This window comes from Accipiter gentilis, chromosome 6 (assembly GCF_929443795.1).
Source record: "Accipiter gentilis chromosome 6, bAccGen1.1, whole genome shotgun sequence".
NCBI lineage: Eukaryota > Metazoa > Chordata > Aves > Accipitriformes > Accipitridae > Astur > Astur gentilis.
In genome coordinates this window covers 16,734,968-16,757,908 of record NC_064885.1, presented here as the reverse complement: position 1 = coordinate 16,757,908, position 22,941 = coordinate 16,734,968, and the positions used below count along the sequence as shown (strand labels likewise).

Below are 22,941 nucleotides of genomic sequence, written 5' to 3'. Positions count from 1 at the left end.
GTGGTTGTCGTCACCCGAGAGGGCTCTTGGCGGGGACAGGGCTGCCTACGGCCATACCACCCTGAGAACGCCCGATCTCGTCTGATCTCGGAAGCTAAGCAGGGTCGGGCCCGGTTAGTACTTGGATGGGAGACCGCCTGGGAATACCGGGTGCTGTAGGCTTTTGGCCTTGGCGGAGGCCGCGGGGCGGCCCCTGTTTTCTTGCTGCGGTGTTGCGGAGGGGCAGGGGTGTGCGGGTGAGGGCCGGGGTCGCGGTGGTGGGGCAGGTGTGCTCTGCGACTGTCTGGCGCTCTGCTCTGTGGGTGGGTGGGGCTGCAGTGCGGGGTGAGAGCGTGGTTGTGGTTAGGCGAGAGGGCTTGATGTGGGGCGTGGGGATGTGTAGAGGTGATGCAGGGGGTCGACGTGGTGAAGGCAGGTGTGTGTGGGTGTTGCCTGCAGCCCCCCTCCGTGGGGCTGCAGTGTGGGGTGGGAGCGTGGTTGTGGTCGCCCGAGAGGGCTCTTGGCGGGGCAGGGTTGCGTGGGGATGTGAGCGGGTGTTGCCGGGGGTCACCGCGGTGGGGCAGGTGTGTGTTCTGGAGGCGTGCCGCTGCTGTGCGTGGGTCGGTGAGGCTGTAGTGTGGGACGAGAGCCTGTTGCCGGTGGCCCGAGGGGCCACTTTGCGGGGCAGGCGTGCGTGGGGATGAGAGCGGGTGTTGCCAGGGGTGATGGTGGTGGGGCAGGTGTGTGTCCTAGAGGTGTTCCGTTGCTGTGCGTGAGTCGGTGGGGCTGCAGTGTGGGGTGGGAGCCTGCTGTCAGTGGCACCAGGGGCCTCTTTGCGGGGCAGGGGTGCGTGGGGATGAGAGCGGGTATTGCAGGGGGTCTCCGTGGTGGGGCAGGTGTGTGTCTAGAGGCGTGCCGCTGCTGTGCGTGGGTCGGTGAGGCTGCAGTGTGGGGTAGGAGTGTGGTTGTGGTCGCCCGAGAGGGATCTTGGCGGGGCAGAGTTGCGTGGGGATGTGAACGGGTATTGCTGGGGGTCTCCGTGGTGGGGCAGGTGTGTGTTCTAGAGGTGTTGCGTTGCTGTGCTTGAGTTGTTGGGGCTGCAGTGTGGGGTGGGAGCGTGGTGCTGGTGGTCCGAGGGGACTCTCTGAGGGGCAGGGGTGCGTGGGGATGAGAGCGGGTGTTGCCGGGGGTCACCGTGGTGGGGCAGGTGTGTGTCCTGAGGCGTGCCGCTGCTGTGCGTGTCTCAGTGAGTCAGTAGTGCGGGGCGGGAGCCTGTTGTCGGTGGCCCGAGGGGCCTCCTTGCGGGGCAGGGTAGCGTGGGGATGAGACTGGGTGTTGATGGGGGTCACCGTGGTGGGGCAGGTGTGTGTCCCAGAGGCGTGCCGCTGCTGTGCGTGTCTCAGTGAGTCTGTAGTGTGGGGTAGGAGCGTGGTTGTCGTCACCCGAGAGGGCTCTTGGCGGGGCCTGGGTTGCGTGGGGATGTGAGCGGATGTTGCCGGGGGTCACCGCGGTGGGGCAGGTGTGTGTTCTGGAGGCGTGCCGCTGCTGTGCGTGGGTCGGTGAGGCTGTAGTGTGGGACGAGAGCCTGTTGCCGGTGGCCCGAGGGTCCTCTTTGCGGGTCAGGGCGGTGTGGGGATGAGAGCGGGTGTTGCCAGGGGTGACCGTGGTGGGGCAGGTGCGTGTTCTAGAGGCGTTCCGTTGCTGTGCGTGTCTCAGTGAGTCCGTAGCGTGGGGTAGGAGCGTGGTTGTCGTCACCCGAGAGGGCTCTTGGCGGGGACAGGGCTGCCTACGGCCATACCACCCTGAGAACGCCCGATCTCGTCTGATCTCGGAAGCTAAGCAGGGTCGGGCCCGGTTAGTACTTGGATGGGAGACCGCCTGGGAATACCGGGTGCTGTAGGCTTTTGGCCTTGGCGGAGGCCGCGGGGCGGCCCCTGTTTTCTTGCTGCGGTGTTGCGGAGGGGCAGGGGTGTGCGGGTGAGGGCCGGGGTCGCGGTGGTGGGGCAGGTGTGCTCTGCGACTGTCTGGCGCTCTGCTCTGTGGGTGGGTGGGGCTGCAGTGCGGGGTGAGAGCGTGGTTGTGGTTAGGCGAGAGGGCTTGATGTGGGGCGTGGGGATGTGTAGAGGTGATGCAGGGGGTCGACGTGGTGAAGGCAGGTGTGTGTGGGTGTTGCCTGCAGCCCCCCTCCGTGGGGCTGCAGTGTGGGGTGGGAGCGTGGTTGTGGTCGCCCGAGAGGGCTCTTGGCGGGGCAGGGTTGCGTGGGGATGTGAGCGGGTGTTGCCGGGGGTCACCGCGGTGGGGCAGGTGTGTGTTCTGGAGGCGTGCCGCTGCTGTGCGTGGGTCGGTGAGGCTGTAGTGTGGGACGAGAGCCTGTTGCCGGTGGCCCGAGGGGCCACTTTGCGGGGCAGGCGTGCGTGGGGATGAGAGCGGGTGTTGCCAGGGGTGATGGTGGTGGGGCAGGTGTGTGTCCTAGAGGTGTTCCGTTGCTGTGCGTGAGTCGGTGGGGCTGCAGTGTGGGGTGGGAGCCTGCTGTCAGTGGCACCAGGGGCCTCTTTGCGGGGCAGGGGTGCGTGGGGATGAGAGCGGGTATTGCAGGGGGTCTCCGTGGTGGGGCAGGTGTGTGTCTAGAGGCGTGCCGCTGCTGTGCGTGGGTCGGTGAGGCTGCAGTGTGGGGTAGGAGTGTGGTTGTGGTCGCCCGAGAGGGATCTTGGCGGGGCAGAGTTGCGTGGGGATGTGAACGGGTATTGCTGGGGGTCTCCGTGGTGGGGCAGGTGTGTGTTCTAGAGGTGTTGCGTTGCTGTGCTTGAGTTGTTGGGGCTGCAGTGTGGGGTGGGAGCGTGGTGCTGGTGGTCCGAGGGGACTCTCTGAGGGGCAGGGGTGCGTGGGGATGAGAGCGGGTGTTGCCGGGGGTCACCGTGGTGGGGCAGGTGTGTGTCCTGAGGCGTGCCGCTGCTGTGCGTGTCTCAGTGAGTCAGTAGTGTGGGGCGGGAGCCTGTTGTCGGTGGCCCGAGGGGCCTCCTTGCGGGGCAGGGTAGCGTGGGGATGAGACTGGGTGTTGATGGGGGTCACCGTGGTGGGGCAGGTGTGTGTCCCAGAGGCGTGCCGCTGCTGTGCGTGTCTCAGTGAGTCTGTAGTGTGGGGTAGGAGCGTGGTTGTCGTCACCCGAGAGGGCTCTTGGCGGGGCCTGGGTTGCGTGGGGATGTGAGCGGATGTTGCCGGGGGTCACCGCGGTGGGGCAGGTGTGTGTTCTGGAGGCGTGCCGCTGCTGTGCGTGGGTCGGTGAGGCTGTAGTGTGGGACGAGAGCCTGTTGCCGGTGGCCCGAGGGGCCTCTTTGCGGGTCAGGGCTGCGTGGGGATGAGAGCAGGTGTTGCCAGGGGTGACCGTGGTGGGGCAGGTGCGTGTTCTAGAGGCGTTCCGTTGCTGTGCGTGTCTCAGTGAGTCCGTAGCGTGGGGTAGGAGCGTGGTTGTCGTCACCCGAGAGGGCTCTTGGCGGGGACAGGGCTGCCTACGGCCATACCACCCTGAGAACGCCCGATCTCGTCTGATCTCGGAAGCTAAGCAGGGTCGGGCCCCGTTAGTACTTGGATGGGAGACCGCCTGGGAATACCGGGTGCTGTAGGCTTTTGGCCTTGGCGGAGGCCGCGGGGCGGCCCCTGTTTTCTTGCTGCGGTGTTGCGGAGGGGCAGGGGTGTGCGGGTGAGGGCCGGGGTCGCGGTGGTGGGGCAGGTGTGCTCTGCGACTGTCTGGCGCTCTGCTCTGTGGGTGGGTGGGGCTGCAGTGCGGGGTGAGAGCGTGGTTGTGGTTAGGCGAGAGGGCTTGATGTGGGGCGTGGGGATGTGTAGAGGTGATGCAGGGGGTCGACGTGGTGAAGGCAGGTGTGTGTGGGTGTTGCCTGCAGCCCCCCTCCGTGGGGCTGCAGTGTGGGGTGGGAGCGTGGTTGTGGTCGCCCGAGAGGGCTCTTGGCGGGGCAGGGTTGCGTGGGGATGTGAGCGGGTGTTGCCGGGGGTCACCGCGGTGGGGCAGGTGTGTGTTCTGGAGGCGTGCCGCTGCTGTGCGTGGGTCGGTGAGGCTGTAGTGTGGGACGAGAGCCTGTTGCCGGTGGCCCGAGGGGCCACTTTGCGGGGCAGGCGTGCGTGGGGATGAGAGCGGGTGTTGCCAGGGGTGATGGTGGTGGGGCAGGTGTGTGTCCTAGAGGTGTTCCGTTGCTGTGCGTGAGTCGGTGGGGCTGCAGTGTGGGGTGGGAGCCTGCTGTCAGTGGCACCAGGGGCCTCTTTGCGGGGCAGGGGTGCGTGGGGATGAGAGCGGGTATTGCAGGGGGTCTCCGTGGTGGGGCAGGTGTGTGTCTAGAGGCGTGCCGCTGCTGTGCGTGGGTCGGTGAGGCTGCAGTGTGGGGTAGGAGTGTGGTTGTGGTCGCCCGAGAGGGATCTTGGCGGGGCAGAGTTGCGTGGGGATGTGAACGGGTATTGCTGGGGGTCTCCGTGGTGGGGCAGGTGTGTGTTCTAGAGGTGTTGCGTTGCTGTGCTTGAGTTGTTGGGGCTGCAGTGTGGGGTGGGAGCGTGGTGCTGGTGGTCCGAGGGGACTCTCTGAGGGGCAGGGGTGCGTGGGGATGAGAGCGGGTGTTGCCGGGGGTCACCGTGGTGGGGCAGGTGTGTGTCCTGAGGCGTGCCGCTGCTGTGCGTGTCTCAGTGAGTCAGTAGTGCGGGGCGGGAGCCTGTTGTCGGTGGCCCGAGGGGCCTCCTTGCGGGGCAGGGTAGCGTGGGGATGAGACTGGGTGTTGATGGGGGTCACCGTGGTGGGGCAGGTGTGTGTCCCAGAGGCGTGCCGCTGCTGTGCGTGTCTCAGTGAGTCTGTAGTGTGGGGTAGGAGCGTGGTTGTCGTCACCCGAGAGGGCTCTTGGCGGGGCCTGGGTTGCGTGGGGATGTGAGCGGATGTTGCCGGGGGTCACCGCGGTGGGGCAGGTGTGTGTTCTGGAGGCGTGCCGCTGCTGTGCGTGGGTCGGTGAGGCTGTAGTGTGGGACGAGAGCCTGTTGCCGGTGGCCCGAGGGTCCTCTTTGCGGGTCAGGGCGGTGTGGGGATGAGAGCGGGTGTTGCCAGGGGTGACCGTGGTGGGGCAGGTGCGTGTTCTAGAGGCGTTCCGTTGCTGTGCGTGTCTCAGTGAGTCCGTAGCGTGGGGTAGGAGCGTGGTTGTCGTCACCCGAGAGGGCTCTTGGCGGGGACAGGGCTGCCTACGGCCATACCACCCTGAGAACGCCCGATCTCGTCTGATCTCGGAAGCTAAGCAGGGTCGGGCCCGGTTAGTACTTGGATGGGAGACCGCCTGGGAATACCGGGTGCTGTAGGCTTTTGGCCTTGGCGGAGGCCGCGGGGCGGCCCCTGTTTTCTTGCTGCGGTGTTGCGGAGGGGCAGGGGTGTGCGGGTGAGGGCCGGGGTCGCGGTGGTGGGGCAGGTGTGCTCTGCGACTGTCTGGCGCTCTGCTCTGTGGGTGGGTGGGGCTGCAGTGCGGGGTGAGAGCGTGGTTGTGGTTAGGCGAGAGGGCTTGATGTGGGGCGTGGGGATGTGTAGAGGTGATGCAGGGGGTCGACGTGGTGAAGGCAGGTGTGTGTGGGTGTTGCCTGCAGCCCCCCTCCGTGGGGCTGCAGTGTGGGGTGGGAGCGTGGTTGTGGTCGCCCGAGAGGGCTCTTGGCGGGGCAGGGTTGCGTGGGGATGTGAGCGGGTGTTGCCGGGGGTCACCGCGGTGGGGCAGGTGTGTGTTCTGGAGGCGTGCCGCTGCTGTGCGTGGGTCGGTGAGGCTGTAGTGTGGGACGAGAGCCTGTTGCCGGTGGCCCGAGGGGCCACTTTGCGGGGCAGGCGTGCGTGGGGATGAGAGCGGGTGTTGCCAGGGGTGATGGTGGTGGGGCAGGTGTGTGTCCTAGAGGTGTTCCGTTGCTGTGCGTGAGTCGGTGGGGCTGCAGTGTGGGGTGGGAGCCTGCTGTCAGTGGCACCAGGGGCCTCTTTGCGGGGCAGGGGTGCGTGGGGATGAGAGCGGGTATTGCAGGGGGTCTCCGTGGTGGGGCAGGTGTGTGTCTAGAGGCGTGCCGCTGCTGTGCGTGGGTCGGTGAGGCTGCAGTGTGGGGTAGGAGTGTGGTTGTGGTCGCCCGAGAGGGATCTTGGCGGGGCAGAGTTGCGTGGGGATGTGAACGGGTATTGCTGGGGGTCTCCGTGGTGGGGCAGGTGTGTGTTCTAGAGGTGTTGCGTTGCTGTGCTTGAGTTGTTGGGGCTGCAGTGTGGGGTGGGAGCGTGGTGCTGGTGGTCCGAGGGGACTCTCTGAGGGGCAGGGGTGCGTGGGGATGAGAGCGGGTGTTGCCGGGGGTCACCGTGGTGGGGCAGGTGTGTGTCCTGAGGCGTGCCGCTGCTGTGCGTGTCTCAGTGAGTCAGTAGTGCGGGGCGGGAGCCTGTTGTCGGTGGCCCGAGGGGCCTCCTTGCGGGGCAGGGTAGCGTGGGGATGAGACTGGGTGTTGATGGGGGTCACCGTGGTGGGGCAGGTGTGTGTCCCAGAGGCGTGCCGCTGCTGTGCGTGTCTCAGTGAGTCTGTAGTGTGGGGTAGGAGCGTGGTTGTCGTCACCCGAGAGGGCTCTTGGCGGGGCCTGGGTTGCGTGGGGATGTGAGCGGATGTTGCCGGGGGTCACCGCGGTGGGGCAGGTGTGTGTTCTGGAGGCGTGCCGCTGCTGTGCGTGGGTCGGTGAGGCTGTAGTGTGGGACGAGAGCCTGTTGCCGGTGGCCCGAGGGGCCTCTTTGCGGGTCAGTGCTGCGTGGGGATGAGAGCAGGTGTTGCCAGGGGTGACCGTGGTGGGGCAGGTGCGTGTTCTAGAGGCGTTCCGTTGCTGTGCGTGTCTCAGTGAGTCCGTAGCGTGGGGTAGGAGCGTGGTTGTCGTCACCCGAGAGGGCTCTTGGCGGGGACAGGGCTGCCTACGGCCATACCACCCTGAGAACGCCCGATCTCGTCTGATCTCGGAAGCTAAGCAGGGTCGGGCCCGGTTAGTACTTGGATGGGAGACCGCCTGGGAATACCGGGTGCTGTAGGCTTTTGGCCTTGGCGGAGGCCGCGGGGCGGCCCCTGTTTTCTTGCTGCGGTGTTGCGGAGGGGCAGGGGTGTGCGGGTGAGGGCCGGGGTCGCGGTGGTGGGGCAGGTGTGCTCTGCGACTGTCTGGCGCTCTGCTCTGTGGGTGGGTGGGGCTGCAGTGCGGGGTGAGAGCGTGGTTGTGGTTAGGCGAGAGGGCTTGATGTGGGGCGTGGGGATGTGTAGAGGTGATGCAGGGGGTCGACGTGGTGAAGGCAGGTGTGTGTGGGTGTTGCCTGCAGCCCCCCTCCGTGGGGCTGCAGTGTGGGGTGGGAGCGTGGTTGTGGTCGCCCGAGAGGGCTCTTGGCGGGGCAGGGTTGCGTGGGGATGTGAGCGGGTGTTGCCGGGGGTCACCGCGGTGGGGCAGGTGTGTGTTCTGGAGGCGTGCCGCTGCTGTGCGTGGGTCGGTGAGGCTGTAGTGTGGGACGAGAGCCTGTTGCCGGTGGCCCGAGGGGCCACTTTGCGGGGCAGGCGTGCGTGGGGATGAGAGCGGGTGTTGCCAGGGGTGATGGTGGTGGGGCAGGTGTGTGTCCTAGAGGTGTTCCGTTGCTGTGCGTGAGTCGGTGGGGCTGCAGTGTGGGGTGGGAGCCTGCTGTCAGTGGCACCAGGGGCCTCTTTGCGGGGCAGGGGTGCGTGGGGATGAGAGCGGGTATTGCAGGGGGTCTCCGTGGTGGGGCAGGTGTGTGTCTAGAGGCGTGCCGCTGCTGTGCGTGGGTCGGTGAGGCTGCAGTGTGGGGTAGGAGTGTGGTTGTGGTCGCCCGAGAGGGATCTTGGCGGGGCAGAGTTGCGTGGGGATGTGAACGGGTATTGCTGGGGGTCTCCGTGGTGGGGCAGGTGTGTGTTCTAGAGGTGTTGCGTTGCTGTGCTTGAGTTGTTGGGGCTGCAGTGTGGGGTGGGAGCGTGGTGCTGGTGGTCCGAGGGGACTCTCTGAGGGGCAGGGGTGCGTGGGGATGAGAGCGGGTGTTGCCGGGGGTCACCGTGGTGGGGCAGGTGTGTGTCCTGAGGCGTGCCGCTGCTGTGCGTGTCTCAGTGAGTCAGTAGTGCGGGGCGGGAGCCTGTTGTCGGTGGCCCGAGGGGCCTCCTTGCGGGGCAGGGTAGCGTGGGGATGAGACTGGGTGTTGATGGGGGTCACCGTGGTGGGGCAGGTGTGTGTCCCAGAGGCGTGCCGCTGCTGTGCGTGTCTCAGTGAGTCTGTAGTGTGGGGTAGGAGCGTGGTTGTCGTCACCCGAGAGGGCTCTTGGCGGGGCCTGGGTTGCGTGGGGATGTGAGCGGATGTTGCCGGGGGTCACCGCGGTGGGGCAGGTGTGTGTTCTGGAGGCGTGCCGCTGCTGTGCGTGGGTCGGTGAGGCTGTAGTGTGGGACGAGAGCCTGTTGCCGGTGGCCCGAGGGGCCTCTTTGCGGGTCAGTGCTGCGTGGGGATGAGAGCAGGTGTTGCCAGGGGTGACCGTGGTGGGGCAGGTGCGTGTTCTAGAGGCGTTCCGTTGCTGTGCGTGTCTCAGTGAGTCCGTAGCGTGGGGTAGGAGCGTGGTTGTCGTCACCCGAGAGGGCTCTTGGCGGGGACAGGGCTGCCTACGGCCATACCACCCTGAGAACGCCCGATCTCGTCTGATCTCGGAAGCTAAGCAGGGTCGGGCCCGGTTAGTACTTGGATGGGAGACCGCCCGGGAATACCGGGTGCTGTAGGCTTTTGGCCTTGGCGGAGGCCGCGGGGCGGCCCCTGTTTTCTTGCTGCGGTGTTGCGGAGGGGCAGGGGTGTGCGGGTGAGGGCCGGGGTCGCGGTGGTGGGGCAGGTGTGCTCTGCGACTGTCTGGCGCTCTGCTCTGTGGGTGGGTGGGGCTGCAGTGCGGGGTGAGAGCGTGGTTGTGGTTAGGCGAGAGGGCTTGATGTGGGGCGTGGGGATGTGTAGAGGTGATGCAGGGGGTCGACGTGGTGAAGGCAGGTGTGTGTGGGTGTTGCCTGCAGCCCCCCTCCGTGGGGCTGCAGTGTGGGGTGGGAGCGTGGTTGTGGTCGCCCGAGAGGGCTCTTGGCGGGGCAGGGTTGCGTGGGGATGTGAGCGGGTGTTGCCGGGGGTCACCGCGGTGGGGCAGGTGTGTGTTCTGGAGGCGTGCCGCTGCTGTGCGTGGGTCGGTGAGGCTGTAGTGTGGGACGAGAGCCTGTTGCCGGTGGCCCGAGGGGCCACTTTGCGGGGCAGGCGTGCGTGGGGATGAGAGCGGGTGTTGCCAGGGGTGATGGTGGTGGGGCAGGTGTGTGTCCTAGAGGTGTTCCGTTGCTGTGCGTGAGTCGGTGGGGCTGCAGTGTGGGGTGGGAGCCTGCTGTCAGTGGCACCAGGGGCCTCTTTGCGGGGCAGGGGTGCGTGGGGATGAGAGCGGGTATTGCAGGGGGTCTCCGTGGTGGGGCAGGTGTGTGTCTAGAGGCGTGCCGCTGCTGTGCGTGGGTCGGTGAGGCTGCAGTGTGGGGTAGGAGTGTGGTTGTGGTCGCCCGAGAGGGATCTTGGCGGGGCAGAGTTGCGTGGGGATGTGAACGGGTATTGCTGGGGGTCTCCGTGGTGGGGCAGGTGTGTGTTCTAGAGGTGTTGCGTTGCTGTGCTTGAGTTGTTGGGGCTGCAGTGTGGGGTGGGAGCGTGGTGCTGGTGGTCCGAGGGGACTCTCTGAGGGGCAGGGGTGCGTGGGGATGAGAGCGGGTGTTGCCGGGGGTCACCGTGGTGGGGCAGGTGTGTGTCCTGAGGCGTGCCGCTGCTGTGCGTGTCTCAGTGAGTCAGTAGTGCGGGGCGGGAGCCTGTTGTCGGTGGCCCGAGGGGCCTCCTTGCGGGGCAGGGTAGCGTGGGGATGAGACTGGGTGTTGATGGGGGTCACCGTGGTGGGGCAGGTGTGTGTCCCAGAGGCGTGCCGCTGCTGTGCGTGTCTCAGTGAGTCTGTAGTGTGGGGTAGGAGCGTGGTTGTCGTCACCCGAGAGGGCTCTTGGCGGGGCCTGGGTTGCGTGGGGATGTGAGCGGATGTTGCCGGGGGTCACCGCGGTGGGGCAGGTGTGTGTTCTGGAGGCGTGCCGCTGCTGTGCGTGGGTCGGTGAGGCTGTAGTGTGGGACGAGAGCCTGTTGCCGGTGGCCCGAGGGGCCTCTTTGCGGGTCAGGGCGGCGTGGGGATGAGAGCGGGTGTTGCCAGGGGTGACCGTGGTGGGGCAGGTGCGTGTTCTAGAGGCGTTCCGTTGCTGTGCGTGTCTCAGTGAGTCCGTAGCGTGGGGTAGGAGCGTGGTTGTCGTCACCCGAGAGGGCTCTTGGCGGGGACAGGGCTGCCTACGGCCATACCACCCTGAGAACGCCCGATCTCGTCTGATCTCGGAAGCTAAGCAGGGTCGGGCCCCGTTAGTACTTGGATGGGAGACCGCCTGGGAATACCGGGTGCTGTAGGCTTTTGGCCTTGGCGGAGGCCGCGGGGCGGCCCCTGTTTTCTTGCTGCGGTGTTGCGGAGGGGCAGGGGTGTGCGGGTGAGGGCCGGGGTCGCGGTGGTGGGGCAGGTGTGCTCTGCGACTGTCTGGCGCTCTGCTCTGTGGGTGGGTGGGGCTGCAGTGCGGGGTGAGAGCGTGGTTGTGGTTAGGCGAGAGGGCTTGATGTGGGGCGTGGGGATGTGTAGAGGTGATGCAGGGGGTCGACGTGGTGAAGGCAGGTGTGTGTGGGTGTTGCCTGCAGCCCCCCTCCGTGGGGCTGCAGTGTGGGGTGGGAGCGTGGTTGTGGTCGCCCGAGAGGGCTCTTGGCGGGGCAGGGTTGCGTGGGGATGTGAGCGGGTGTTGCCGGGGGTCACCGCGGTGGGGCAGGTGTGTGTTCTGGAGGCGTGCCGCTGCTGTGCGTGGGTCGGTGAGGCTGTAGTGTGGGACGAGAGCCTGTTGCCGGTGGCCCGAGGGGCCACTTTGCGGGGCAGGCGTGCGTGGGGATGAGAGCGGGTGTTGCCAGGGGTGCTGGTGGTGGGGCAGGTGTGTGTCCTAGAGGTGTTCCGTTGCTGTGCGTGAGTCGGTGGGGCTGCAGTGTGGGGTGGGAGCCTGCTGTCAGTGGCACCAGGGGCCTCTTTGCGGGGCAGGGGTGCGTGGGGATGAGAGCGGGTATTGCAGGGGGTCTCCGTGGTGGGGCAGGTGTGTGTCTAGAGGCGTGCCGCTGCTGTGCGTGGGTCGGTGAGGCTGCAGTGTGGGGTAGGAGTGTGGTTGTGGTCGCCCGAGAGGGATCTTGGCGGGGCAGAGTTGCGTGGGGATGTGAACGGGTATTGCTGGGGGTCTCCGTGGTGGGGCAGGTGTGTGTTCTAGAGGTGTTGCGTTGCTGTGCTTGAGTTGTTGGGGCTGCAGTGTGGGGTGGGAGCGTGGTGCTGGTGGTCCGAGGGGACTCTCTGAGGGGCAGGGGTGCGTGGGGATGAGAGCGGGTGTTGCCGGGGGTCACCGTGGTGGGGCAGGTGTGTGTCCTGAGGCGTGCCGCTGCTGTGCGTGTCTCAGTGAGTCAGTAGTGCGGGGCGGGAGCCTGTTGTCGGTGGCCCGAGGGGCCTCCTTGCGGGGCAGGGTAGCGTGGGGATGAGACTGGGTGTTGATGGGGGTCACCGTGGTGGGGCAGGTGTGTGTCCCAGAGGCGTGCCGCTGCTGTGCGTGTCTCAGTGAGTCTGTAGTGTGGGGTAGGAGCGTGGTTGTCGTCACCCGAGAGGGCTCTTGGCGGGGCCTGGGTTGCGTGGGGATGTGAGCGGGTGTTGCCGGGGGTCACCGTGGTGGGGCAGGTGTGTGTCCTGAGGCGTGCCGCTGCTGTGCGTGGGTCGGTGAGGCTGTAGTGTGGGACGAGAGCCTGTTGCCGGTGGCCCGAGGGGCCTCTTTGCGGGTCAGGGCTGCGTGGGGATGAGAGCGGGTGTTGCCAGGGGTGACCGTGGTGGGGCAGGTGCGTGTTCTAGAGGCGTTCCGTTGCTGTGCGTGTCTCAGTGAGTCCGTAGCGTGGGGTAGGAGCGTGGTTGTCGTCACCCGAGAGGGCTCTTGGCGGGGACAGGGCTGCCTACGGCCATACCACCCTGAGAACGCCCGATCTCGTCTGATCTCGGAAGCTAAGCTGGGTCGGGCCCGGTTAGTACTTGGATGGGAGACCGCCTGGGAATACCGGGTGCTGTAGGCTTTTGGCCTTGGCGGAGGCCGCGGGGCGGCCCCTGTTTTCTTGCTGCGGTGTTGCGGAGGGGCAGGGGTGTGCGGGTGAGGGCCGGGGTCGCGGTGGTGGGGCAGGTGTGCTCTGCGACTGTCTGGCGCTCTGCTCTGTGGGTGGGTGGGGCTGCAGTGCGGGGTGAGAGCGTGGTTGTGGTTAGGCGAGAGGGCTTGATGTGGGGCGTGGGGATGTGTAGAGGTGATGCAGGGGGTCGACGTGGTGAAGGCAGGTGTGTGTGGGTGTTGCCTGCAGCCCCCCTCCGTGGGGCTGCAGTGTGGGGTGGGAGCGTGGTTGTGGTCGCCCGAGAGGGCTCTTGGCGGGGCAGGGTTGCGTGGGGATGTGAGCGGGTGTTGCCGGGGGTCACCGCGGTGGGGCAGGTGTGTGTTCTGGAGGCGTGCCGCTGCTGTGCGTGGGTCGGTGAGGCTGTAGTGTGGGACGAGAGCCTGTTGCCGGTGGCCCGAGGGGCCACTTTGCGGGGCAGGCGTGCGTGGGGATGAGAGCGGGTGTTGCCAGGGGTGATGGTGGTGGGGCAGGTGTGTGTCCTAGAGGTGTTCCGTTGCTGTGCGTGAGTCGGTGGGGCTGCAGTGTGGGGTGGGAGCCTGCTGTCAGTGGCACCAGGGGCCTCTTTGCGGGGCAGGGGTGCGTGGGGATGAGAGCGGGTATTGCAGGGGGTCTCCGTGGTGGGGCAGGTGTGTGTCTAGAGGCGTGCCGCTGCTGTGCGTGGGTCGGTGAGGCTGCAGTGTGGGGTAGGAGTGTGGTTGTGGTCGCCCGAGAGGGATCTTGGCGGGGCAGAGTTGCGTGGGGATGTGAACGGGTATTGCTGGGGGTCTCCGTGGTGGGGCAGGTGTGTGTTCTAGAGGTGTTGCGTTGCTGTGCTTGAGTTGTTGGGGCTGCAGTGTGGGGTGGGAGCGTGGTGCTGGTGGTCCGAGGGGACTCTCTGAGGGGCAGGGGTGCGTGGGGATGAGAGCGGGTGTTGCCGGGGGTCACCGTGGCGGGGCAGGTATGTGTCCTGAGGCGTGCCGCTGCTGTGCGTGTCTCAGTGAGTCAGTAGTGTGGGGCGGGAGCCTGTTGTCGGTGGCCCGAGGGGCCTCCTTGCGGGGCAGGGTAGCGTGGGGATGAGACTGGGTGTTGATGGGGGTCACCGTGGTGGGGCAGGTGTGTGTCCCAGAGGCGTGCCGCTGCTGTGCGTGTCTCAGTGAGTCTGTAGTGTGAGGTAGGAGCGTGGTTGTCGTCACCCGAGAGGGCTCTTGGCGGGGCCTGGGTTGCGTGGGGATGTGAGCGGATGTTGCCGGGGGTCACCGCGGTGGGGCAGGTGTGTGTTCTGGAGGCGTGCCGCTGCTGTGCGTGGGTCGGTGAGGCTGTAGTGTGGGACGAGAGCCTGTTGCCGGTGGCCCGAGGGGCCTCTTTGCGGGTCAGGGCGGCGTGGGGATGAGAGCGGGTGTTGCCAGGGGTGACCGTGGTGGGGCAGGTGCGTGTTCTAGAGGCGTTCCGTTGCTGTGCGTGTCTCAGTGAGTCCATAGCGTGGGGTAGGAGCGTGGTTGTCGTCACCCGAGAGGGCTCTTGGCGGGGACAGGGCTGCCTACGGCCATACCACCCTGAGAACGCCCGATCTCGTCTGATCTCGGAAGCTAAGCAGGGTCGGGCCCGGTTAGTACTTGGATGGGAGACCGCCTGGGAATACCGGGTGCTGTAGGCTTTTGGCCTTGGCGGAGGCCGCGGGGCGGCCCCTGTTTTCTTGCTGCGGTGTTGCGGAGGGGCAGGGGTGTGCGGGTGAGGGCCGGGGTCGCGGTGGTGGGGCAGGTGTGCTCTGCGACTGTCTGGCGCTCTGCTCTGTGGGGGGGTGGGGCTGCAGTGCGGGGTGAGAGCGTGGTTGTGGTTAGGCGAGAGGGCTTGATGTGGGGCGTGGGGATGTGTAGAGGTGATGCAGGGGGTCGACGTGGTGAAGGCAGGTGTGTGTGGGTGTTGCCTGCAGCCCCCCTCCGTGGGGCTGCAGTGTGGGGTGGGAGCGTGGTTGTGGTCGCCCGAGAGGGCTCTTGGCGGGGCAGGGTTGCGTGGGGATGTGAGCGGGTGTTGCCGGGGGTCACCGCGGTGGGGCAGGTGTGTGTTCTGGAGGCGTGCCGCTGCTGTGCGTGGGTCGGTGAGGCTGTAGTGTGGGACGAGAGCCTGTTGCCGGTGGCCCGAGGGGCCACTTTGCGGGGCAGGCGTGCGTGGGGATGAGAGCGGGTGTTGCCAGGGGTGATGGTGGTGGGGCAGGTGTGTGTCCTAGAGGTGTTCCGTTGCTGTGCGTGAGTCGGTGGGGCTGCAGTGTGGGGTGGGAGCCTGCTGTCAGTGGCACCAGGGGCCTCTTTGCGGGGCAGGGGTGCGTGGGGATGAGAGCGGGTATTGCAGGGGGTCTCCGTGGTGGGGCAGGTGTGTGTCTAGAGGCGTGCCGCTGCTGTGCGTGGGTCGGTGAGGCTGCAGTGTGGGGTAGGAGTGTGGTTGTGGTCGCCCGAGAGGGATCTTGGCGGGGCAGAGTTGCGTGGGGATGTGAACGGGTATTGCTGGGGGTCTCCGTGGTGGGGCAGGTGTGTGTTCTAGAGGTGTTGCGTTGCTGTGCTTGAGTTGTTGGGGCTGCAGTGTGGGGTGGGAGCGTGGTGCTGGTGGTCCGAGGGGACTCTCTGAGGGGCAGGGGTGCGTGGGGATGAGAGCGGGTGTTGCCGGGGGTCACCGTGGCGGGGCAGGTATGTGTCCTGAGGCGTGCCGCTGCTGTGCGTGTCTCAGTGAGTCAGTAGTGTGGGGCGGGAGCCTGTTGTCGGTGGCCCGAGGGGCCTCCTTGCGGGGCAGGGTAGCGTGGGGATGAGACTGGGTGTTGATGGGGGTCACCGTGGTGGGGCAGGTGTGTGTTCTGGAGGCGTGCCGCTGCTGTGCGTGTCTCAGTGAGTCTGTAGTGTGAGGTAGGAGCGTGGTTGTCGTCACCCGAGAGGGCTCTTGGCGGGGCCTGGGTTGCGTGGGGATGTGAGCGGATGTTGCCGGGGGTCACCGCGGTGGGGCAGGTGTGTGTTCTGGAGGCGTGCCGCTGCTGTGCGTGGGTCGGTGAGGCTGTAGTGTGGGACGAGAGCCTGTTGCCGGTGGCCCGAGGGGCCTCTTTGCGGGTCAGGGCGGCGTGGGGATGAGAGCGGGTGTTGCCAGGGGTGACCGTGGTGGGGCAGGTGCGTGTTCTAGAGGCGTTCCGTTGCTGTGCGTGTCTCAGTGAGTCCATAGCGTGGGGTAGGAGCGTGGTTGTCGTCACCCGAGAGGGCTCTTGGCGGGGACAGGGCTGCCTACGGCCATACCACCCTGAGAACGCCCGATCTCGTCTGATCTCGGAAGCTAAGCAGGGTCGGGCCCGGTTAGTACTTGGATGGGAGACCGCCTGGGAATACCGGGTGCTGTAGGCTTTTGGCCTTGGCGGAGGCCGCGGGGTGGCCCCTGTTTTCTTGCTGCGGTGTTGCGGAGGGGCAGGGGTGTGCGGGTGAGGGCCGGGGTCGCGGTGGTGGGGCAGGTGTGCTCTGCGACTGTCTGGCGCTCTGCTCTGTGGGTGGGTGGGGCTGCAGTGCGGGGTGAGAGCGTGGTTGTGGTTAGGCGAGAGGGCTTGATGTGGGGCGTGGGGATGTGTAGAGGTGATGCAGGGGGTCGACGTGGTGAGGGCAGGTGTGTGTGGGTGTTGCCTGCAGCCCCCCTCCGTGGGGCTGCAGTGTGGGGTGGGAGCGTGGTTGTGGTCGCCCGAGAGGGCTCTTGGCGGGGCAGGGTTGCGTGGGGATGTGAGCGGGTGTTGCCGGGGGTCACCGCGGTGGGGCAGGTGTGTGTTCTGGAGGCGTGCCGCTGCTGTGCGTGGGTCGGTGAGGCTGTAGTGTGGGACGAGAGCCTGTTGCCGGTGGCCCGAGGGGCCTCTTTGCGGGTCAGGGCTGCGTGGGGATGAGAGCGGGTGTTGCCAGGGGTGACCGTGGTGGGGCAGGTGCGTGTTCTAGAGGCGTTCCGTTGCTGTGCGTGTCTCAGTGAGTCCGTAGCGTGGGGTAGGAGCGTGGTTGTCGTCACCCGAGAGGGCTCTTGGCGGGGACAGGGCTGCCTACGGCCATACCACCCTGAGAACGCCCGATCTCGTCTGATCTCGGAAGCTAAGCAGGGTCGGGCCCGGTTAGTACTTGGATGGGAGACCGCCTGGGAATACCGGGTGCTGTAGGCTTTTGGCCTTGGCGGAGGCCGCGGGGCGGCCCCTGTTTTCTTGCTGCGGTGTTGCGGAGGGGCAGGGGTGTGCGGGTGAGGGCCGGGGTCGCGGTGGTGGGGCAGGTGTGCTCTGCGACTGTCTGGCGCTCTGCTCTGTGGGTGGGTGGGGCTGCAGTGCGGGGTGAGAGCGTGGTTGTGGTTAGGCGAGAGGGCTTGATGTGGGGCGTGGGGATGTGTAGAGGTGATGCAGGGGGTCGACGTGGTGAAGGCAGGTGTGTGTGGGTGTTGCCTGCAGCCCCCCTCCGTGGGGCTGCAGTGTGGGGTGGGAGCGTGGTTGTGGTCGCCCGAGAGGGCTCTTGGCGGGGCAGGGTTGCGTGGGGATGTGAGCGGGTGTTGCCGGGGGTCACCGCGGTGGGGCAGGTGTGTGTTCTGGAGGCGTGCCGCTGCTGTGCGTGGGTCGGTGAGGCTGTAGTGTGGGACGAGAGCCTGTTGCCGGTGGCCCGAGGGGCCACTTTGCGGGGCAGGCGTGCGTGGGGATGAGAGCGGGTGTTGCCAGGGGTGATGGTGGTGGGGCAGGTGTGTGTCCTAGAGGTGTTCCGTTGCTGTGCGTGAGTCGGTGGGGCTGCAGTGTGGGGTGGGAGCCTGCTGTCAGTGGCACCAGGGGCCTCTTTGCGGGGCAGGGGTGCGTGGGGATGAGAGCGGGTATTGCAGGGGGTCTCCGTGGTGGGGCAGGTGTGTGTCTAGAGGCGTGCCGCTGCTGTGCGTGGGTCGGTGAGGCTGCAGTGTGGGGTAGGAGTGTGGTTGTGGTCGCCCGAGAGGGATCTTGGCGGGGCAGAGTTGCGTGGGGATGAGAACGGGTATTGCTGGGGGTCTCCGTGGTGGGGCAGGTGTGTGTTCTAGAGGTGTTGCGTTGCTGTGCTTGAGTTGTTGGGGCTGCAGTGTGGGGTGGGAGCGTGGTGTTGGTGGTCCGAGGGGACTCTCTGAGGGGCAGGGGTGCGTGGGGATGAGAGCGGGTGTTGCCGGGGGTCACCGTGGTGGGGCAGGTGTGTGTCCTGAGGCGTGCCGCTGCTGTGCGTGTCTCAGTGAGTCAGTAGTGTGGGGCGGGAGCCTGTTGTCGGTGGCCCGAGGGGCCTCCTTGCGGGGCAGGGTAGCGTGGGGATGAGACTGGGTGTTGATGGGGGTCACCGTGGTGGGGCAGGTGTGTGTCCCAGAGGCGTGCCGCTGCTGTGCGTGTCTCAGTGAGTCTGTAGTGTGGGGTAGGAGCGTGGTTGTCGTCACCCGAGAGGGCTCTTGGCGGGGCCTGGGTTGCGTGGGGATGTGAGCGGGTGTTGCCGGGGGTCACCGCGGTGGGGCAGGTGTGTGTTCTGGAGGCGTGCCGCTGCTGTGCGTGGGTCGGTGAGGCTGTAGTGTGGGACGAGAGCCTGTTGCCGGTGGCCCGAGGGGCCTCTTTGCGGGTCAGGGCTGCGTGGGGATGAGAGCGGGTGTTGCCAGGGGTGACCGTGGTGGGGCAGGTGCGTGTTCTAGAGGCGTTCCGTTGCTGTGCGTGTCTCAGTGAGTCCGTAGCGTGGGGTAGGAGCGTGGTTGTCGTCACCCGAGAGGGCTCTTGGCGGGGACAGGGCTGCCTACGGCCATACCACCCTGAGAACGCCCGATCTCGTCTGATCTCGGAAGCTAAGCAGGGTCGGGCCCGGTTAGTACTTGGATGGGAGACCGCCTGGGAATACCGGGTGCTGTAGGCTTTTGGCCTTGGCGGAGGCCGCGGGGCGGCCCCTGTTTTCTTGCTGCGGTGTTGCGGAGGGGCAGGGGTGTGCGGGTGAGGGCCGGGGTCGCGGTGGTGGGGCAGGTGTGCTCTGCGACTGTCTGGCGCTCTGCTCTGTGGGTGGGTGGGGCTGCAGTGCGGGGTGAGAGCGTGGTTGTGGTTAGGCGAGAGGGCTTGATGTGGGGCGTGGGGATGTGTAGAGGTGATGCAGGGGGTCGACGTGGTGAAGGCAGGTGTGTGTGGGCGTTGCCTGCAGCCCCCCTCCGTGGGGCTGCAGTGTGGGGTGGGAGCGTGGTTGTGGTCGCCCGAGAGGGCTCTTGGCGGGGCAGGGTTGCGTGGGGATGTGAGCGGGTGTTGCCGGGGGTCACCGCGGTGGGGCAGGTGTGTGTTCTGGAGGCGTGCCGCTGCTGTGCGTGGGTCGGTGAGGCTGTAGTGTGGGACGAGAGCCTGTTGCCGGTGGCCCGAGGGGCCACTTTGCGGGGCAGGTGTGCGTGGGGATGAGAGCGGGTGTTGCCAGGGGTGATGGTGGTGGGGCAGGTGTGTGTCCTAGAGGTGTTCCGTTGCTGTGCGTGAGTCGGTGGGGCTGCAGTGTGGGGTGGGAGCCTGCTGTCAGTGGCACCAGGGGCCTCTTTGCGGGGCAGGGGTGCGTGGGGATGAGAGCGGGTATTGCAGGGGGTCTCCGTGGTGGGGCAGGTGTGTGTCTAGAGGCGTGCCGCTGCTGTGCGTGGGTCGGTGAGGCTGCAGTGTGGGGTAGGAGTGTGGTTGTGGTCGCCCGAGAGGGATCTTGGCGGGGCAGAGTTGCGTGGGGATGTGAACGGGTATTGCTGGGGGTCTCCGTGGTGGGGCAGGTGTGTGTTCTAGAGGTGTTGCGTTGCTGTGCTTGAGTTGTTGGGGCTGCAGTGTGGGGTGGGAGCGTGGTGTTGGTGGTCCGAGGGGACTCTCTGAGGGGCAGGGGTGCGTGGGGATGAGAGCGGGTGTTGCCGGGGGTCACCGTGGTGGGGCAGGTGTGTGTCCTGAGGCGTGCCGCTGCTGTGCGTGTCTCAGTGAGTCAGTAGTGTGGGGCGGGAGCCTGTTGTCGGTGGCCCGAGGGGCCTCCTTGCGGGGCAGGGTAGCGTGGGGATGAGACTGGGTGTTGATGGGGGTCACCGTGGTGGGGCAGGTGTGTGTCCCAGAGGCGTGCCGCTGCTGTGCGTGTCTCAGTGAGTCTGTAGTGTGGGGTAGGAGCGTGGTTGTCGTCACCCGAGAGGGCTCTTGGCGGGGCCTGGGTTGCGTGGGGATGTGAGCGGGTGTTGCCGGGGGTCACCGCGGTGGGGCAGGTGTGTGTTCTGGAGGCGTGCCGCTGCTGTGCGTGGGTCGGTGAGGCTGTAGTGTGGGACGAGAGCCTGTTGCCGGTGGCCCGAGGGGCCTCTTTGCGGGTCAGGGCTGCGTGGGGATGAGAGCGGGTGTTGCCAGGGGTGACCGTGGTGGGGCAGGTGCGTGTTCTAGAGGCGTTCCGTTGCTGTGCGTGTCTCAGTGAGTCCGTAGCGTGGGGTAGGAGCGTGGTTGTCGTCACCCGAGAGGGCTCTTGGCGGGGACAGGGCTGCCTACGGCCATACCACCCTGAGAACGCCCGATCTCGTCTGATCTCGGAAGCTAAGCAGGGTCGGGCCCGGTTAGTACTTGGATGGGAGACCGCCTGGGAATACCGGGTGCTGTAGGCTTTTGGCCTTGGCGGAGGCCGCGGGGCGGCCCCTTTTTTCTTGCTGCGGTGTTGCGGAGGGGCAGGGGTGTGCGGGTGAGGGCCGGGGTCGCGGTGGTGGGGCAGGTGTGCTCTGCGACTGTCTGGCGCTCTGCTCTGTGGGTGGGTGGGGCTGCAGTGCGGGGTGAGAGCGTGGTTGTGGTTAGGCGAGAGGGCTTGATGTGGGGCGTGGGGATGTGTAGAGGTGATGCAGGGGGTCGACGTGGTGAAGGCAGGTGTGTGTGGGTGTTGCCTGCAGCCCCCCTCCGTGGGGCTGCAGTGTGGGGTGGGAGCGTGGTTGTGGTCGCCCGAGAGGGCTCTTGGCGGGGCAGGGTTGCGTGGGGATGTGAGCGGGTGTTGCCGGGGGTCACCGCGGTGGGGCAGGTGTGTGTTCTGGAGGCGTGCCGCTGCTGTGCGTGGGTCGGTGAGGCTGTAGTGTGGGACGAGAGCCTGTTGCCGGTGGCCCGAGGGGCCACTTTGCGGGGCAGGCGTGCGTGGGGATGAGAGCGGGTGTTGCCAGGGGTGATGGTGGTGGGGCAGGTGTGTGTCCTAGAGGTGTTCCGTTGCTGTGCGTGAGTCGGTGGGGCTGCAGTGTGGGGTGGGAGCCTGCTGTCAGTGGCACCAGGGGCCTCTTTGCGGGGCAGGGGTGCGTGGGGATGAGAGCGGGTATTGCAGGGGGTCTCCGTGGTGGGGCAGGTGTGTGTCTAGAGGCGTGCCGCTGCTGTGCGTGGGTCGGTGAGGCTGCAGTGTGGGGTAGGAGTGTGGTTGTGGTCGCCCGAGAGGGATCTTGGCGGGGCAGAGTTGCGTGGGGATGTGAACGGGTATTGCTGGGGGTCTCCGTGGTGGGGCAGGTGTGTGTTCTAGAGGTGTTGCGTTGCTGTGCTTGAGTTGTTGGGGCTGCAGTGTGGGGTGGGAGCGTGGTGCTGGTGGTCCGAGGGGACTCTCTGAGGGGCAGGGGTGCGTGGGGATGAGAGCGGGTGTTGCCGGGGGTCACCGTGGTGGGGCAGGTGTGTGTCCTGAGGCGTGCCGCTGCTGTGCGTGTCTCAGTGAGTCAGTAGTGCGGGGCGGGAGCCTGTTGTCGGTGGCCCGAGGGGCCTCCTTGCGGGGCAGGGTAGCGTGGGGATGAGACTGGGTGTTGATGGGGGTCACCGTGGTGGGGCAGGTGTGTGTCCCAGAGGCGTGCCGCTGCTGTGCGTGTCTCAGTGAGTCTGTAGTGTGGGGTAGGAGCGTGGTTGTCGTCACCCGAGAGGGCTCTTGGCGGGGCCTGGGTTGCGTGGGGATGTGAGCGGATGTTGCCGGGGGTCACCGCGGTGGGGCAGGTGTGTGTCCTGGAGGCGTGCCGCTGCTGTGCGTGGGTCGGTGAGGCTGTAGTGTGGGACGAGAGCCTGTTGCCGGTGGCCCGAGGGGCCTCTTTGCGGGTCAGGGCGGCGTGGGGATGAGAGCGGGTGTTGCCAGGGGTGACCGTGGTGGGGCAGGTGCGTGTTCTAGAGGCATTCCGTTGCTGTGCGTGTCTCAGTGAGTCCGTAGCGTGGGGTAGGAGCGTGGTTGTCGTCACCCGAGAGGGCTCTTGGCGGGGACAGGGCTGCCTACGGCCATACCACCCTGAGAACGCCCGATCTCGTCTGATCTCGGAAGCTAAGCAGGGTCGGGCCCGGTTAGTACTTGGATGGGAGACCGCCTGGGAATACCGGGTGCTGTAGGCTTTTGGCCTTGGCGGAGGCCGCGGGGCGGCCCCTGTTTTCTTGCTGCGGTGTTGCGGAGGGGCAGGGGTGTGCGGGTGAGGGCCGGGGTCGCGGTGGTGGGGCAGGTGTGCTCTGCGACTGTCTGGCGCTCTGCTCTGTGGGTGGGTGGGGCTGCAGTGCGGGGTGAGAGCGTGGTTGTGGTTAGGCGAGAGGGCTTGATGTGGGGCGTGGGGATGTGTAGAGGTGATGCAGGGGGTCGACGTGGTGAAGGCAGGTGTGTGTGGGTGTTGCCTGCAGCCCCCCTCCGTGGGGCTGCAGTGTGGGGTGGGAGCGTGGTTGTGGTCGCCCGAGAGGGCTCTTGGCGGGGCAGGGTTGCGTGGGGATGTGAGCGGGTGTTGCCGGGGGTCTCCGCGGTGGGGCAGGTGTGTGTTCTGGAGGCGTGCCGCTGCTGTGCGTGGGTCGGTGAGGCTGTAGTGTGGGACGAGAGCCTGTTGCCGGTGGCCCGAGGGGCCTCTTTGCGGGTCAGGGCTGCGTGGGGATGAGAGCGGGTGTTGCCAGGGGTGACCGTGGTGGGGCAGGTGCGTGTTCTAGAGGCGTTCCGTTGCTGTGCGTGTCTCAGTGAGTCCGTAGCGTGGGGTAGGAGCGTGGTTGTCGTCACCCGAGAGGGCTCTTGGCGGGGACAGGGCTGCCTACGGCCATACCACCCTGAGAACGCCCGATCTCGTCTGATCTCGGAAGCTAAGCAGGGTCGGGCCCGGTTAGTACTTGGATGGGAGACCGCCTGGGAATACCGGGTGCTGTAGGCTTTTGGCCTTGGCGGAGGCCGCGGGGCGGCCCCTGTTTTCTTGCTGCGGTGTTGCGGAGGGGCAGGGGTGTGCGGGTGAGGGCCGGGGTCGCGGTGGTGGGGCAGGTGTGCTCTGCGACTGTCTGGCGCTCTGCTCTGTGGGTGGGTGGGGCTGCAGTGCGGGGTGAGAGCGTGGTTGTGGTTAGGCGAGAGGGCTTGATGTGGGGCGTGGGGATGTGTAGAGGTGATGCAGGGGGTCGACGTGGTGAAGGCAGGTGTGTGTGGGTGTTGCCTGCAGCCCCCCTCCGTGGGGCTGCAGTGTGGGGTGGGAGCGTGGTTGTGGTCGCCCGAGAGGGCTCTTGGCGGGGCAGGGTTGCGTGGGGATGTGAGCGGGTGTTGCCGGGGGTCACCGCGGTGGGGCAGGTGTGTGTTCTGGAGGCGTGCCGCTGCTGTGCGTGGGTCGGTGAGGCTGTAGTGTGGGACGAGAGCCTGTTGCCGGTGGCCCGAGGGGCCACTTTGCGGGGCAGGCGTGCGTGGGGATGAGAGCGGGTGTTGCCAGGGGTGATGGTGGTGGGGCAGGTGTGTGTCCTAG

General features: G+C 67.0%; 15 non-coding genes across 15 annotated transcripts; all 15 read left to right on the top strand.

The window, feature by feature from the left end:
* Positions 1 to 43: 43 nt before the first annotated feature.
* Positions 44 to 162, top strand: LOC126040052 (5S ribosomal RNA). Its single transcript, XR_007506473.1, has one exon. It is a non-coding gene; the product is annotated as a 5S ribosomal RNA (ribosomal RNA).
* Positions 163 to 1,763: 1,601 nt separating this feature from the next.
* On the top strand, positions 1,764 to 1,882 carry LOC126040051 (5S ribosomal RNA). The gene has a single exon (XR_007506472.1). It is a non-coding gene; the product is annotated as a 5S ribosomal RNA (ribosomal RNA).
* A 1,601-nt stretch (positions 1,883 to 3,483) lies between these two features.
* On the top strand, positions 3,484 to 3,602 carry LOC126040085 (5S ribosomal RNA). Its single transcript, XR_007506506.1, has one exon. It is a non-coding gene; the product is annotated as a 5S ribosomal RNA (ribosomal RNA).
* Positions 3,603 to 5,203: 1,601 nt separating this feature from the next.
* On the top strand, positions 5,204 to 5,322 carry LOC126040050 (5S ribosomal RNA). Its single transcript, XR_007506471.1, has one exon. It is a non-coding gene; the product is annotated as a 5S ribosomal RNA (ribosomal RNA).
* A 1,601-nt stretch (positions 5,323 to 6,923) lies between these two features.
* LOC126040049 (5S ribosomal RNA) lies at positions 6,924 to 7,042 on the top strand. Its single transcript, XR_007506470.1, has one exon. It is a non-coding gene; the product is annotated as a 5S ribosomal RNA (ribosomal RNA).
* A 1,601-nt stretch (positions 7,043 to 8,643) lies between these two features.
* Positions 8,644 to 8,762, top strand: LOC126040063 (5S ribosomal RNA). The gene has a single exon (XR_007506485.1). It is a non-coding gene; the product is annotated as a 5S ribosomal RNA (ribosomal RNA).
* Positions 8,763 to 10,363: 1,601 nt separating this feature from the next.
* Positions 10,364 to 10,482, top strand: LOC126040084 (5S ribosomal RNA). The gene has a single exon (XR_007506505.1). It is a non-coding gene; the product is annotated as a 5S ribosomal RNA (ribosomal RNA).
* Positions 10,483 to 12,082: 1,600 nt separating this feature from the next.
* On the top strand, positions 12,083 to 12,201 carry LOC126040068 (5S ribosomal RNA). Its single transcript, XR_007506489.1, has one exon. It is a non-coding gene; the product is annotated as a 5S ribosomal RNA (ribosomal RNA).
* Positions 12,202 to 13,802: 1,601 nt separating this feature from the next.
* LOC126040048 (5S ribosomal RNA) lies at positions 13,803 to 13,921 on the top strand. The gene has a single exon (XR_007506468.1). It is a non-coding gene; the product is annotated as a 5S ribosomal RNA (ribosomal RNA).
* A 1,601-nt stretch (positions 13,922 to 15,522) lies between these two features.
* On the top strand, positions 15,523 to 15,641 carry LOC126040047 (5S ribosomal RNA). Its single transcript, XR_007506467.1, has one exon. It is a non-coding gene; the product is annotated as a 5S ribosomal RNA (ribosomal RNA).
* A 666-nt stretch (positions 15,642 to 16,307) lies between these two features.
* On the top strand, positions 16,308 to 16,426 carry LOC126040046 (5S ribosomal RNA). Its single transcript, XR_007506466.1, has one exon. It is a non-coding gene; the product is annotated as a 5S ribosomal RNA (ribosomal RNA).
* A 1,601-nt stretch (positions 16,427 to 18,027) lies between these two features.
* On the top strand, positions 18,028 to 18,146 carry LOC126040045 (5S ribosomal RNA). Its single transcript, XR_007506465.1, has one exon. It is a non-coding gene; the product is annotated as a 5S ribosomal RNA (ribosomal RNA).
* A 1,601-nt stretch (positions 18,147 to 19,747) lies between these two features.
* LOC126040044 (5S ribosomal RNA) lies at positions 19,748 to 19,866 on the top strand. Its single transcript, XR_007506464.1, has one exon. It is a non-coding gene; the product is annotated as a 5S ribosomal RNA (ribosomal RNA).
* A 1,601-nt stretch (positions 19,867 to 21,467) lies between these two features.
* Positions 21,468 to 21,586, top strand: LOC126040043 (5S ribosomal RNA). Its single transcript, XR_007506462.1, has one exon. It is a non-coding gene; the product is annotated as a 5S ribosomal RNA (ribosomal RNA).
* Positions 21,587 to 22,252: 666 nt separating this feature from the next.
* LOC126040041 (5S ribosomal RNA) lies at positions 22,253 to 22,371 on the top strand. The gene has a single exon (XR_007506460.1). It is a non-coding gene; the product is annotated as a 5S ribosomal RNA (ribosomal RNA).
* Positions 22,372 to 22,941: the final 570 nt, after the last annotated feature.